Source organism: Arachis hypogaea, chromosome 6 (assembly GCF_003086295.3).
Source record: "Arachis hypogaea cultivar Tifrunner chromosome 6, arahy.Tifrunner.gnm2.J5K5, whole genome shotgun sequence".
NCBI lineage: Eukaryota > Viridiplantae > Streptophyta > Magnoliopsida > Fabales > Fabaceae > Arachis > Arachis hypogaea.
The window spans coordinates 91,526,991-91,540,423 of NC_092041.1; the positions used below are offsets into that span (position 1 = coordinate 91,526,991).

At 37.9% G+C, this 13,433-nt stretch overlaps 1 non-coding gene across 1 annotated transcript; it reads left to right on the forward strand.

The window, feature by feature from the left end:
- Positions 1-1,550: 1,550 nt before the first annotated feature.
- On the forward strand, positions 1,551-1,658 carry LOC112700431 (small nucleolar RNA R71). Its single transcript, XR_003153341.1, has one exon. It is a non-coding gene; the product is annotated as a small nucleolar RNA R71 (small nucleolar RNA).
- The last annotated feature ends 11,775 nt before the right edge of the window (positions 1,659-13,433 follow it).

Consider the following 13,433-nt stretch of genomic DNA (forward strand, 5'->3'; position numbering starts at 1 on the left):
CTCTGTTTTGAGAGAAGCTCTTCATGCTTCCTCTCTATGGTGACAAAGGGATATCCTTGAGTCTTAAACACAAAGGATTCTTCATTCACTTGAATGATCAATTCTCCTCCATCAACATCAATCACAGCCTTTGCTGTGGCTAGGAAGGGTCTGCCAAGGATGATGGACTCATCCATGCACTTCCCAGTCTCTAGGACTATGAAATCAGCAGGGATGTAATGGTCTTCAACTTTTACCAGAACATCCTCTACAAGTCCATAAGCTTGTTTTCTTGAATTGTCTGCCATCTCTAGTGAGATTTTTGCAGCTTGCACCTCAAAGATCCCTAGCCTCTCCATTACAGAGAGAGGTATGAGGTTTACACTTGACCCTAGGTCACACAAGGCCTTCTTGAAGGTCATGGTGCCTAAGGTACAAGGTATTGAAAACTTCCCAGGATCCTGTCTCTTTTGAGGTAATCTCTGCCTAGACAAGTCATCCAGTTCTTTGGTGAGCAAAGGGGGTTCATCCTCCCAAGTCTCATTGCCAAATAACTTGTCATTTAGCTTCATGATTGCTCCAAGGTATTTAGCAACTTGCTCTTCAGTGACATATTCATCCTCTTCAGAGGAAGAATACTCATCAGAGCTCATGAATGGTAGAAGTAAATCCAATGGGATCTCTATGGTCTCAGTGCGAGCCTCAGATTCCCATGGTTCCTCATTAGGGAACTCATTGGAGGCCAGTGGACGTCCATTGAGGTCTTCCTCAGTGGCGTTCACTACCTCTCCCTCCTCTCCAAATTCGGCCATGTTGATGGCCTTGCACTCTCCTTTTGGATTTTCTTCTGTATTGCTTGGAAGAGTACTAGGAGGGAGTTCAGTAATTTTCTTGCTCAGCTGACCCACTTGTGCCTCCAAGTTTCTAATGGAGGACCTTGTTTCAGTCATGAAACTTTGAGTGATTTTGATTAGATCAGAGACCATGGTTGCTAAGTCAGAGTTACTCTGCTTAGAATTCTCTGTCTGTTGCTGAGAAGATGATGGAAAAGGCATGTCATTGCTAAACCTGTTTCTTCCACCATTATTATTGTTGAAACCTTGTTGAGGTCTCTGTTGATCCTTCCATGAGAGATTTGGATGATTTCTCCATGAAGGATTATAGGTGTTTCCATAGGGTTCTCCCATGTAATTCACCTCTTCCATTGAAGGGTTCTCAGGATCATAAGCTTCTTCTTCAGATGAAGCTTCCTTAGTACTGCCTGGTGCATTTTGCATTCCAGACAGACTTTGAGAAATCAAATTGACTTGCTGAGTCAATATCTTGTTCTGAGCCAATATGGCATTCAGAGTATCAATCTCAAGAACTCTTTTTTTCTGATTAGTCCCATTGTTCACATGATTCCTTTCAGAAGTGTACATGAATTGGTTATTTGCAACCACTTCAATTAGTTCTTGAGCTTCTGTAGGTGTCTTCTTCAGATGAAGAGATCCTCCAGCAGAGCTATCCAAAGACATCTTGGACAGTTCAGACAGACCATCATAGAAAATACCTATGATGCTCCATTCAGAAAGCATATCAGAGGGACACTTTCTAATTAATTGTTTGTATCTTTCCCAAGCTTCATAGAGGGATTCTCCTTCCTTCTGTCTGAAGGTTTGGACTTCCACTCTAAGCTTACTCAATTTTTGAGGTGGAAAGAACTTTGCCAAGAAGGCATTGACTAGCTTTTCCCAAGAGTTCAGGCTTTCTTTAGGTTGTGAATCCAACCATATCCTAGCTCTGTCTCTTACAGCAAAAGGGAATAGCATAAGTCTGTAGACCTCAGGGTCAACCCCATTAGTCTTGACAGTGTCACAGATTTGCAAAAACTCAGCTAAAAACTGATGGGGATCTTCCAATGGAAGTCCATGGAACTTGCAATTCTGTTGCATTAGAGAAACTAATTGAGGCTTAAGCTCAAAGTTGTTTGCTCCAATGGCAGGGATAGAAATGCTTCTCCTATAGAAGTCGGGAGTAGGTGCAGTAAAGTCACCCAGCACCTTCCTTGCATTGTTAGTATTGTTGTTGTTTTCGGCTGCCATGGGTTCTTCTTCTTTGAAGATTTCTGTTAGGTCCTTTACAGAGAATTGTGCCTTAGCTTCTCTTAGATTTCGCTTCAAGGTCCTTTCAGGTTCAGGATCAGTCTCAACAAGAATGCTTTTGTCTTTGCTCCTGCTCATATGAAAGAGAAGGGAACAAGAAAATATGGAATCTTCTATGTCACAGTATAGAGATTCCTTGAGGTGTCAGAGGAAAAGAAAAATAGAAGGAAGAGGTAGAAAATTCGAACTTATCAAGGAAGATGGAGTTCGAATTGTGCATTAAGGAATAGTGTTAGTCCATAAATAGAAGGATGTGAGAAGAGGGGAAGAAATTTTTGAAAATAATTTTAAAAGGATTTTAAAAACATTTTGAAAAACTTTAATTGATTTTCGAAAACCAAGATTGAGAAAGAAGTAAAGTGATTTTTGAAAAAGATTTTGAAATTAGAAATCAAAAAGATTTGATTGAAAACTATTTTGAAAAAGATGTGGTTAAGAAGATATGATTGGTTTTAAAAAGATGTGATTGAGAAGATATGATTTGAAAAATATTTTAAAAAGATTTGATTTTAAAAATTAATAACTTGGCTAACAAGAAAAGATATAATTCAAACATTAAACCTTTCTCAACAGAAAAGGCAACATACTTGAAATGTTGAATCAAATCATTAGTTGATAGCAAGTATTTTTGAAAATGGAAAGAAATTGATTTTGAAAAAGATTTGATTGAAAAGATTTGATTTGAAAAAGATTTGATTTTGAAAAGATTTTGAAAACTTGAAAAAAATTGCATTAAAAACAAAATCTTCCTTCTTGTGCCATCCTGGCGTTAAACGCCCAGAATGGTGCACATTCTGGCGTTTAACGCCCAAACCACTACCCTTTTGGACGTTAAACGCCCAGCCAGGCACCCTGGCTGGCGTTTAAACACCAATTTGCCTTCTTCACTGGGCGTTTTGAACGCCCAGCTTTTTCTGTGTAATTCCTCTGCAGTATGTTCTGAATCTTCAATTCTCTGTATTATTGACTTGAAAAGACACAAATTAAAAATATTTTTGGATTTTTAATAATAAGGAATAATCAAAATGCAACTAAAATCAAATAATAATGCATGCAAGACACCAAACTTAGCAGTTTGTATACTACTGACACTAACAAAATGAGAATGCATATAAGACACATAAACACTCAAGTCAAGAGAATTTAAAAATCAGAGCAATGAAATCATCAAGAACAACTTGAAGATTAATGAAGACACATGCATGAATGCAAGAAGAACAGAAACATGCAATTGACACCAAACTTAAAATGAAACACTAGACTTAAAAAGAAACATAAAATATTTTTGGTTTTTATGATTTTGTAAAATTTTTTTGGATTTTTCGAAAATTAAGTGGAAAAAGAAAATAAAGGTATCAAAATTCTTAATGAGAATTCCAGGAATCATGCAATGTTAGTTAAAGCTTCAGTCTAAAGAAATTAGACATGGCTAAACAAGCTTCAGCAGGACATTGCATTCAAGAGCTAAATTGATGAAAATCAATCAACTTTGGTGATGATAAGAACATCACCTTGAAACACTAGAATTCATTCTTAAGAACTCTGAAGAAAAATACCTAATCTAAGCAACAAGATGAACCGTCAGTTGTCCATACTCGAACAATCCCCGGCAACAGCGCCAAAAACTTGGTGCACGAAATTGTGATCTCTTCTTTTCACAACTCAAATAATCCCCGGTGATGAATCCAAAAACTTGGTGTTCAATACCATGGCATAAACACAACTTTGCACAACTAACCAGCAAGTGTACTGGGTCGTCCAAGTAATAAACCTTACGCGAGTAAGGGTCGATCCCACAGAGATTGTTGGTATGAAACAAGCTATGGTCACCTTGTAAATCTTAGTCAGGCAAACTCAAATGGTTATGAATGATGAATAAAACATAAAGATAAAGATAGAGATACTTATGTAATTCATTGGTGGGAATTTCAGACAAGCGTATGGAGATGCTTGGTCCCTTCCGTCTCTCTGCTTTCCTACTGTCTTCATCCAATCCTTCTTACTCCTTTCCATGGCAAGCTGTATGTAGGGTTTCACCGTTGTCAGTGGCTACCTCCCATCCTCTCAGTGAAAATGTTCAACGCACCCTGTCACGGCACGGCTATTCAGCTGTCGGTTCTCGATCATGTCGGAATAGAATCCAGTGATTCTTTTGCGTCTGTCACTAACGCTCCACAATCGCGAGTTTGAAGCTCATCACAGTCATTCAATCATTGAATCCTACTCAGAATACCACAGACAAGGTTTAGATCTTCCGGATTCTCTTGAATGCCGCCATCAGTTCTAGCTTATACCACGAAGATTCCGGTTAAAGAATCCAAGAGATATCCACCCAATCTAAGGTAGAACGGAGGTGGTTGTCAGGCACACGTTCATAGGTGAGAATGATGATGAGTGTCATGGATCATCACATTCATCAAGTTGAAGAACAAGTGATATCTTAGAACAAGAACAGGCGGAATTGAATAGAAGAACAATAGTAATTGCATTAATACTCGAGGTACAGCAGAGCTCCACACCTTAATCTATGGTGTGTAGAAACTCCACCGTTGAAAATACATAAGAACAAGGTCTAGGCATGGCCGTGAGGCCAGCCTCCCAATGATCTAAGATAGCATAAGAAAGATAGCTACCAAGATGATAATACAATAGCAAAAAGGTCCTATTTATAAAGAACTAGTAGCCTAGGGTTCACAGAGATGAGTAAATGACATAAAAATCCACTTCCGGGCCCACTTAGTGTGTGCTTGGGCTGAGCATTGAAGAATTTTGGTGTAGAGACTCTTCTTGGAGTTAAACGCCAGCTTTTATGCCAGTTTGGGCGTTTAACTCCCATCCTTGTGCCAGTTCCGGCGTTTAACGCTGGGAATTCTGATGGTGACTTTGAACACCGATTTGGGCCACCAAATCTTGGGCAAAGTATGGACTATCATATATTTCTGGAAAGCCCAGGATGTCTACGTTCCAACGCCGTTGAGAGTGCGCCAATTGGGATTCTGTAGCTCCAGAAAATCTACTTTGAGTGCAGGAAGGTCAGAATCCAACAGCATCTGCAGTCCTTTTCAGCCTCTGAATCAGATTTTTGCTCAGGTCCCTCAATTTCAGCCAGAAAATACCTAAAATAACAGAAAAACACACAAACTCATAGTAAAGTCCAGAAAAGTGATTTTTAGCTAAAAACTAATAAAAATATACTAAAAACTAACTAGAACATACTAAAAACATACTAAAAACAATGCCAAAAAGCGTACAAATTATCTGCTCATCAGATTGCTTAGAGCTTCGTCTTCTGTTACAGGGAGAAGCCTAGAAGTGGCTTGATGAAAGGACATAAGTCACTTCAACATGGTGGACCTCTGCAGTAGAGGAGGTTAACTTGATGAGAGGACATGAGTTAATCACTTACGGCTGCCATTGAAGGAATCAGAAAGTTATTAAATAAGATAGTAAGAAAAGTTATTCCGGAAAGACAAAGCATCTCCAAAGCCTCAAACGGTCTCATACAATTGATTTCACACCTATCTAGTAATATTTTATTTATTTATCTGTTTTATGCATTTTCCATGACAAACTATATTTTCTATCCGCCTAACTAAGATCTGCCAGATAACCACTGCTTGCTCAAACCAACAATTTTTGTGGGATCGATCTTCACTCACTTGAGGTATTACTTGGACGACCTGATATACTTGTCGGTCTATTTATGCGAATTTCGTGCACCAAACCCTTGCCTTAATAGGGAAGCTGATGGAAACATGGATTAGGAAAGATATAATAGTGAAAGCAAAGATGACTTTAAAGGCAATTTTGAAATAGATGATTCAAACGAATATGGTGACAACATTGATTGCATTATTAAGGCGGATGCAAAAGAAGTAGCAAATGCTAAAGAAGGCCAACATCTATTCGGGGGGCGTCTTTTATGCACGCTTTGGACCTTGTGACTTTGAATGCACCAAAGTTTTCTGAGTATGTGAATTCAGGTATGCAAATATGATATTTATAAAGTATATGCAAATATGATATTTATAAAGTATATCTATATTTTCTGTACTATAAGATGATAATTATACTATGGTTGCTAATTGTAATGTATAAATTCTTTTTGTGATATTGTTGCAGACCCACCTGTTCTTGCAAATGACGAATTTGTTATTAGGGTGGAATTTAGTTCTAGAGATACTGTGATCGTGGCCATAAAAAGACTATAGCATTTGTAAAGGAGTTGATTATTCAATCTATGAGTCTGAACCAACGACATTTTATGCCAAATGTGTACAATATGGAAGCAACTGTGGTTCGGTTATCCGAGATAGTTTGATCTGAAATATATATTATTAGAAATAAGATGTTACAATGGTAGCCACACGTGCACCAAAGCTATAATTTCTCAAGACCACAACAAACTAGACTCAGACACAATTGCAAAAGCGATAAAGTCATTAGTGGAAGCCTCTCATATCTGAAGGTGTGATCTATGATTGTAGATGTTCAGATAAAGTTCAATTACACAATGAGCTACCGCAAAGCATGGTTGGCTATGTAAAAGGTAATCGAGAAGATTTTCTGTTGTTAGGAGGATTCATATGAGGCGTTACTGACATAGTTTGAAACTATGTGTAAAAAAGAACCATTAGCAGTTGTGTAGCTCGAAATGGTGCTTGTCTATCATGGGGATGAGTTGGCTTAGGATGCTCGGGTGTTACAACGAGTATTTTAGAATTTTTGCCTTTATATTAGAGCATTCAGACACTGCGAACCAGTTATGTAGGTAGACACCACACACTTGTATGGAAAATACAAGAGAATTCTGATGGTTATAGTATCACAGGATGGCAACAAAAAAATATTGTGCTTATTGCATTTGCCATGGTCGAAGTGGAGACTGATGATGTGTGGACTTTTGTTCTTTCTAATTTGACAAGATATGTTATGACTTGGGATGGTGTGGGTCTTATTTCTAATCGTCACGAGTCTATTAATTCAATCATAGCACGCAGCAATAGAGCATGGGATCTTCTAAGAGCTATCCATATGCATTGTATTAGGCACATAACATCAAACTTTTTGAGAAAGTTCAAAACACCGTGATAATGTGTAATTCCCTAATGATAGTTTTCTACGGAAAGTTATTCTAGGACAGTCCATGAATTTAATATGTGATACCAACGACTACGTGATTTGGGCGAGATTCAGAGCCACTTTTTACAGACTCAATGAGTTGTTCACCAAGAAAAAGGTCAAGGTTGAGGCTTGCATTAGTGCTGGATATGTATTTTCTGAAGTTGTGATACTCAGCATTGAAGCAAATTAGCGAGCATCAAGAAACTTTTAGGTTAGTATGTTTGATCGGTAAAATGCGGTGTTCGAGGTCTGTAAAATGCCATCCGGTGTGGAGTATGCGGTCGATCTATGCCGACAACACTGAGATTGCATTGATTTTCAAATAGATCAAATTGCATATTATCATGTGTTTACATGTTATGCAAACCAGTGCCTTGATTGGCAAGTTTATGTCCATGAGGTTTATCGGATGAAGGAGCTCAGAAAGGTGTATAAAGCCAAGTTTAGGCCATTGAAAAACACAATAACATGGCTTGTGGTTGGAGGACCAAGGATGATACATAATCTTATCCTCAGGCGAGTATACGAAGGTCGTCCAAGAAAAAGAATTTGTTTCTTGAATGAAATAGATATGTGCAAGATGTGTGGTCTAAGGCGTTGCCGGCTATGTGGTGTCGAAGGTTATAGTCGTAGTAGATGTCCTCATAGGGGTGGATCAAGTATAGGTGGCAATGCTCGAAATAGTCAGTGGTTTTATGCCTAACATACATAGTTACACTATTTTAGCATAAAAATCTGTGTACCTAATGCATGAACTTATTGGTGTATTGTTCTTTTGGTTTGAATTGCCAACTATTTTATTAATGTCTGTACATATTTAAATAAATGCATCCAGAATCACTTAAACTACAAATCAAACAAAATAATGTCTGGTACATCAAATTTAGCATAGTTCAATTTACCATAAAGATAAACTTAAAACAAGTACTTAAAGATATTTTTAAGTTGAACATAATCTATAAACAAAATCATGACAGAAGAAACAATAAAGTTCTAACAATGACGAACCAAACGAAGAGATACTACTTGCTAGAAGTTTTCTTCACAACCTTTGCCATACTCTTTATTTTTCTTCCAACATTTTTTTATTATTAATGGGGTAAATTAAGTATAGCTTCTTCACAAAGGATCAGTCTTTAAATCGTAACCCTCGTCACGAGCACATGCAGCAGTTACACAATAAAACACAACAAGAATAGCATTACGTTAAAGTTGAATTTACATAAACCAAAGACATATTTTCAAATCCGATAACCATCAAGTGTTTATGCATAATATCCAAAACTCAAATGATATATGCAACAATAACATTACTTTTAAGTTCCATTCATTTAAAGTAAAAACAAATAGAATACATGCACCAGGTGTAACTACATCCTCCATATTCCCATCAAGATCATCATCATCATCATCAGCGTCATCGTCGTCGTCATCGTCATTATCAATACTGTCGTCCACCCTGTCACGGGTGCATTTACTAGGGTACAGTGAAAGGCTTCTTTCTCCGGCACCTCGTCTTCCATTTCTACGTGAATTGTTGATGCAACAATGTTAAGATCAAAATAAGGTATGCTCTTATTATGACCTGTGGGATCGGCAAATTCAAACCCTCGACCAAGATCGCTCCTACCTTAATCAAAGGAGAATAGACCCCCATACGGGTCCCAGATTGTCCAGACATCGATGGCATATGAAGTCTCAAATCTAAAGATGTACGACCAGGAACCACTTTAACTGGATTGTTGTTCTACTATTGGAGGATTTGACTTTGATTTGGACAACTTTTCCAATGTGATAGATTTAGATCATGAAGAAACTTCCCACAATTGGTTTATAATGGCTTAGTCCATTTTAAGAATAAAGAACTACTGTTGGTCCACATGAGGAGAAAATGAGATCCCTATGTCCTGATTGTAAACCCCGCTAAAATTGATAAATAATTAGTCAATAAATTAAATTTTAATATGGAAAATTAAAAATATAAATCTAATAATAAAATAAGATAGAGCTCGTTAAAACGAGAATTTTGACACCAATTTCAAAGAATTTGGCCCAAGATTGGGGCGAACGGGCCGAACCAGACAAACCGGGCCCAAAATGGGCTAAGGTCCAATTCAGCCCCTTTAGCACTTAACTGACACAGCTTCCCTTCCTTCATCCTTTCCATTTCACACTGTAGAATTTGGAGAAAGGGAAGAACAATTAACACTTTCAAACCCTTGGTCAAAAATTCAATCTACCATAACTTCTTGCTTCGAGCTCCGATTGACGATCCGTTTGTGACAATGCGACAGCGGCGTCGAACTCTACAAAACCCATAACATTGTAAGGTAAGGAAGCCATTTTTTCTTCCTCAGTTTCTTTGTTTTCAGTTCTGAATTATTTGGCTTTGGTGTTGAGATTTTGTATAATTTCTGTGTTTAGGATCGAATTAACTTGGTGGACTTGCCGAGTCTTGTTCTAATTTTTGTTGGTAAGGTGAAAATCCTAAAAACCTAATTTAAATCATTGATTAAGTATTTTTGGGTATTGAATTTTGTTTATGAAGATGTGATGTTATGTACTAGGTGATATAAGCATAAGAATTGAAGCATATTTGTGGAATTTGGAGGCTTAGAAATTGGTATTGGTGGCTGGATTTTTGGTGTAAGGGCTTGCAATCTTGCCTTGTGGGTTGTCTCGGAAAAAATGTGAAAATTGGCCAAGGTATGGTTTAGGTTTCGCGCGTTTAACATTTAAGGTGTTGTGAAGACTTAGGCTAGAAGAATCATAGGATAAGTTGAGTTGATTATGTGCATTAAATGATTAGCCTTGTGAAGTTGGGTAAAGTTATGGTTGAACTTGTATTGGAATTAAATGAGTAATAAAAGGTTATTTATATAAGTGATATATATTGATGTGTGTTTGTGAGTTGTTAAAGTAAATAGTATGTATTCTTGTGATGGAGCTAGTAATGGGAGTTATGAGCAAGAGTTATTATTGTTGAACATGTGTGTTTGAGATCATTAGTGAGGGATTGATGAAGATGTTGATATATGTAATAAAGTATTGATATTTATTAATGATCAAGGGTTGTTGAATTGGTTAAAAGTAATATTGATAATGGTTGTTAATGAAATGGGTTGATATGGTATTAAAATGCAACTTGTATTGGTAAGGAACATGAGTTGATGAAAATGAGGTTTCGTTGAGAATTGGTTAAAAACCAAATTTTGATGAACTTTGGAAGTGCATAATTTACTCCTCAAATTTTGGATTGAGTTGTGATTTATTGCAAATGAAAGATGGTTTTGTAAACTTTTAAACGATATCATTTTTGTGAAAAATGAAATTTTTTGGAGAAAGTCATGGACAATGAAAAATTGATACTTAAAACTGTGAAGCAGGAACTAAAAACTTGTTGCAGCAAGCTCTCTAGGCATTCTGCCAAATTTTTGGAAGAATGCCCATCCACGTGTACGCGTGGCGTGGCATTTTGACGACGCATGCGCGAGAAGCAGGCGTACGCGTGTGTGCATTTTCACGCGTACGCATGACTCACGCATATGCGTGACTTGCTGTACGCCTCCACGTACGCGTGACTACTGTTTGCTGCAAAATCGGTTTTTGACTGTCTTAAACATATTTTTCACTTCTAAACCTCGATTTTCTCCCTTTTAGACTTAAGGTATGGTACTAAACCCAGTAGCTAGTTGAAGCTACGAAAATGAGATAACTTGGGAATAAAGAATAGGGGTGAACAAGATGAATTGTGAGGGAAATGGTGTGAAGCTGAATGAATATACGTCGCTATGGTTATAAAGAATGAATATAAGAACATGATGTGATAAATGATGAGATTTAAGATGACTTTGTGTGGCTGAGATGGTCGGAATGGCAAGGTCTGGGTATAATCCCGCTTGTGTAATTAATTTGAACATGTGTTCGAATGGCAAGTTGAGGGTGGAAGTTTTCTCTCTTGTCGTGATGTGGATGTGGGGAAGGTGGAAAGGCATTCTCCTTCGTATCGTATTCCCCACGTTCTTCTCTGGTTGCAAGGTGGAAAGGCACACTCCTTCAATGTGGAAAGGCACTCTCATTCATATATCCTCCAGGAAAAGGTGGAAAGGCACACTCCTTCGCTGTGGAAAGGCACTCTCCTTTGTTTATGATCCTCTTGGAGATGCGTAACCTAGAAACCAATGTCTGGGTTAGCTACCAGATGTGCCAAGTTCTGGCAAAATAACCGACACGTGAGCTCACGGCCAGTAGAATAGACATTCATCATATGCATATGTGTGCTTTGTTTGCTATGCCTTAATTGGGAATGCCTAATTAATTATATACCTCCTGCTTCCTGTTATACTTGCTACTTGCACTATCTGCTTATTACTTGTGTGTGAACTTGTTTGGTTGCTTGTCTCTACTGAATTAAGGATGACGGAGGGACGAAGGGACGGAGGATAGGGTGAAATGGTTTGGTGTTATGTTAGGTTTAAAATTGAGTAATTTTAGGTAGGTTTAGATTACCTACCCCTATTTATGGCTTCTGCTTAGCAATTAAGTTTTACAATTGTATGGCGGAGTTCTAGGATTGCCTCTGGCATTCCCAGGACCTTATTTATTATACGCATGGCACCTTTACCATGCTGAGAACCTTCGGTTCTCATCCCATACTGTGTTGTTGTTTTCAGATGTAGGTCGAGAGGCTCCTCGCTAGGCGTCTGGATCTTTGAAGCGAAGTAGTTCATGGGTGTATTTTGGGTTTCTGTTTGTATATATGTATTTAGCTTACTCTCCAAGAAACTTGTTTATTTTGCTCCTCTTAGAGGCTACAAGAGAGATAGGGTTTCATTTCTGTACTTTGATTTTTGGGATGTTTGTATATGTATGTATATATGTATTCTTCGGCCAGCCTTGGCTTCGTAGGTTGAGTCAGGAGCTAGTTATGCTGTATTCTTGGCCCTCTTTTCTCTCTCTTGCTTGTTTATATCTTGAACTATTAGGTTTCTTAGCACGCAGGTAACTCCGTTCTCTGAGTGTTGCGCTTTTTATTTTACGAATTTCGTTTTACCCATTTTTCAAGGTTCCTAGTTTATTATATTCATTATATTATTATATATATATGTATTTTATTTTTTAGAGGTCATAGCGCCTCACCACCTCTATTTTACATCCTAGGTGTAAAGCTCTGTGTGGTAGGGTGTTACATTATGGTATCAGTGCAGTTTGTTCCTATAGAGCATGAGGAACAGACTATCTATGCTTCTGAGCATACTCTGGGTGTTTATACATGTTATTTAGGATATCTAACTGATATATGTGGCATGAATGTTCGTGAGCATGCATTTAGGACTCTTAAGCACTAAACTTGAGATATTGAGACTGATCACCTTAATATCAATTGTTTGGTTTGAACAGGGACCAAATGTCGACTCACGGATCCGAGCGAGGTAACTGGAGGGAATATCCTAGGACCGAACTGATGCAAGGTCCCCAAGATGGAAGCTCGGGTGCTGGTACGAGCAACATAGGTCAATACTATTGGTCTATGACCCTTACAAATTTCCTCAAGAGTAGTTTACCTCGGTTTAATGAAAATGCCAATGCGTTAGAGGCTGATCGGTGGTTTTCGAGACGTGAAGAGGTTTTTATACACTCAGCACATACCGGAAGTACAGTTGGTAGAAATAGTGACTTATATGTTGGAGGGAGATGCTAAAAAATAGTGGCAGGAGTTATATCATACCTTACAGATGGAATTAATTAACAGATATCCCTTGGAGTAGATTTAAGACGAAATTTTACAAGAAATATTTCTTACATGTACTTCACATTGCAAAGGATTTGGAGTTAATGCAACTGAAGCAAGAGAATATGTCTGTTACTGATTATACCCGTGAATTCAACAACTTGTGTTACCTTTCAAAAGTTTTTCAAGGAAACCCAGTCGACTATGAGGCGTGGAAGTGTGCTCAGTATGAGAAAAGACTTAGGAGAGACATCTTCAACAACGTGTATCCGCAAAGGTTAACAAATTTCACTGAATTGGTTTAGAAAAGTCAGTTTGTAGAAGATTACTCTACGAAGTGGGCAACACTACAGGAAGGCTATGGAGAGACAGCTTCAGATAGGAAACGCCGGGATGCAGCCGAATCCGATTGTTAGGCCCGAGGTAACCATGAAATAGTAGTTGAAGTTTTAGCT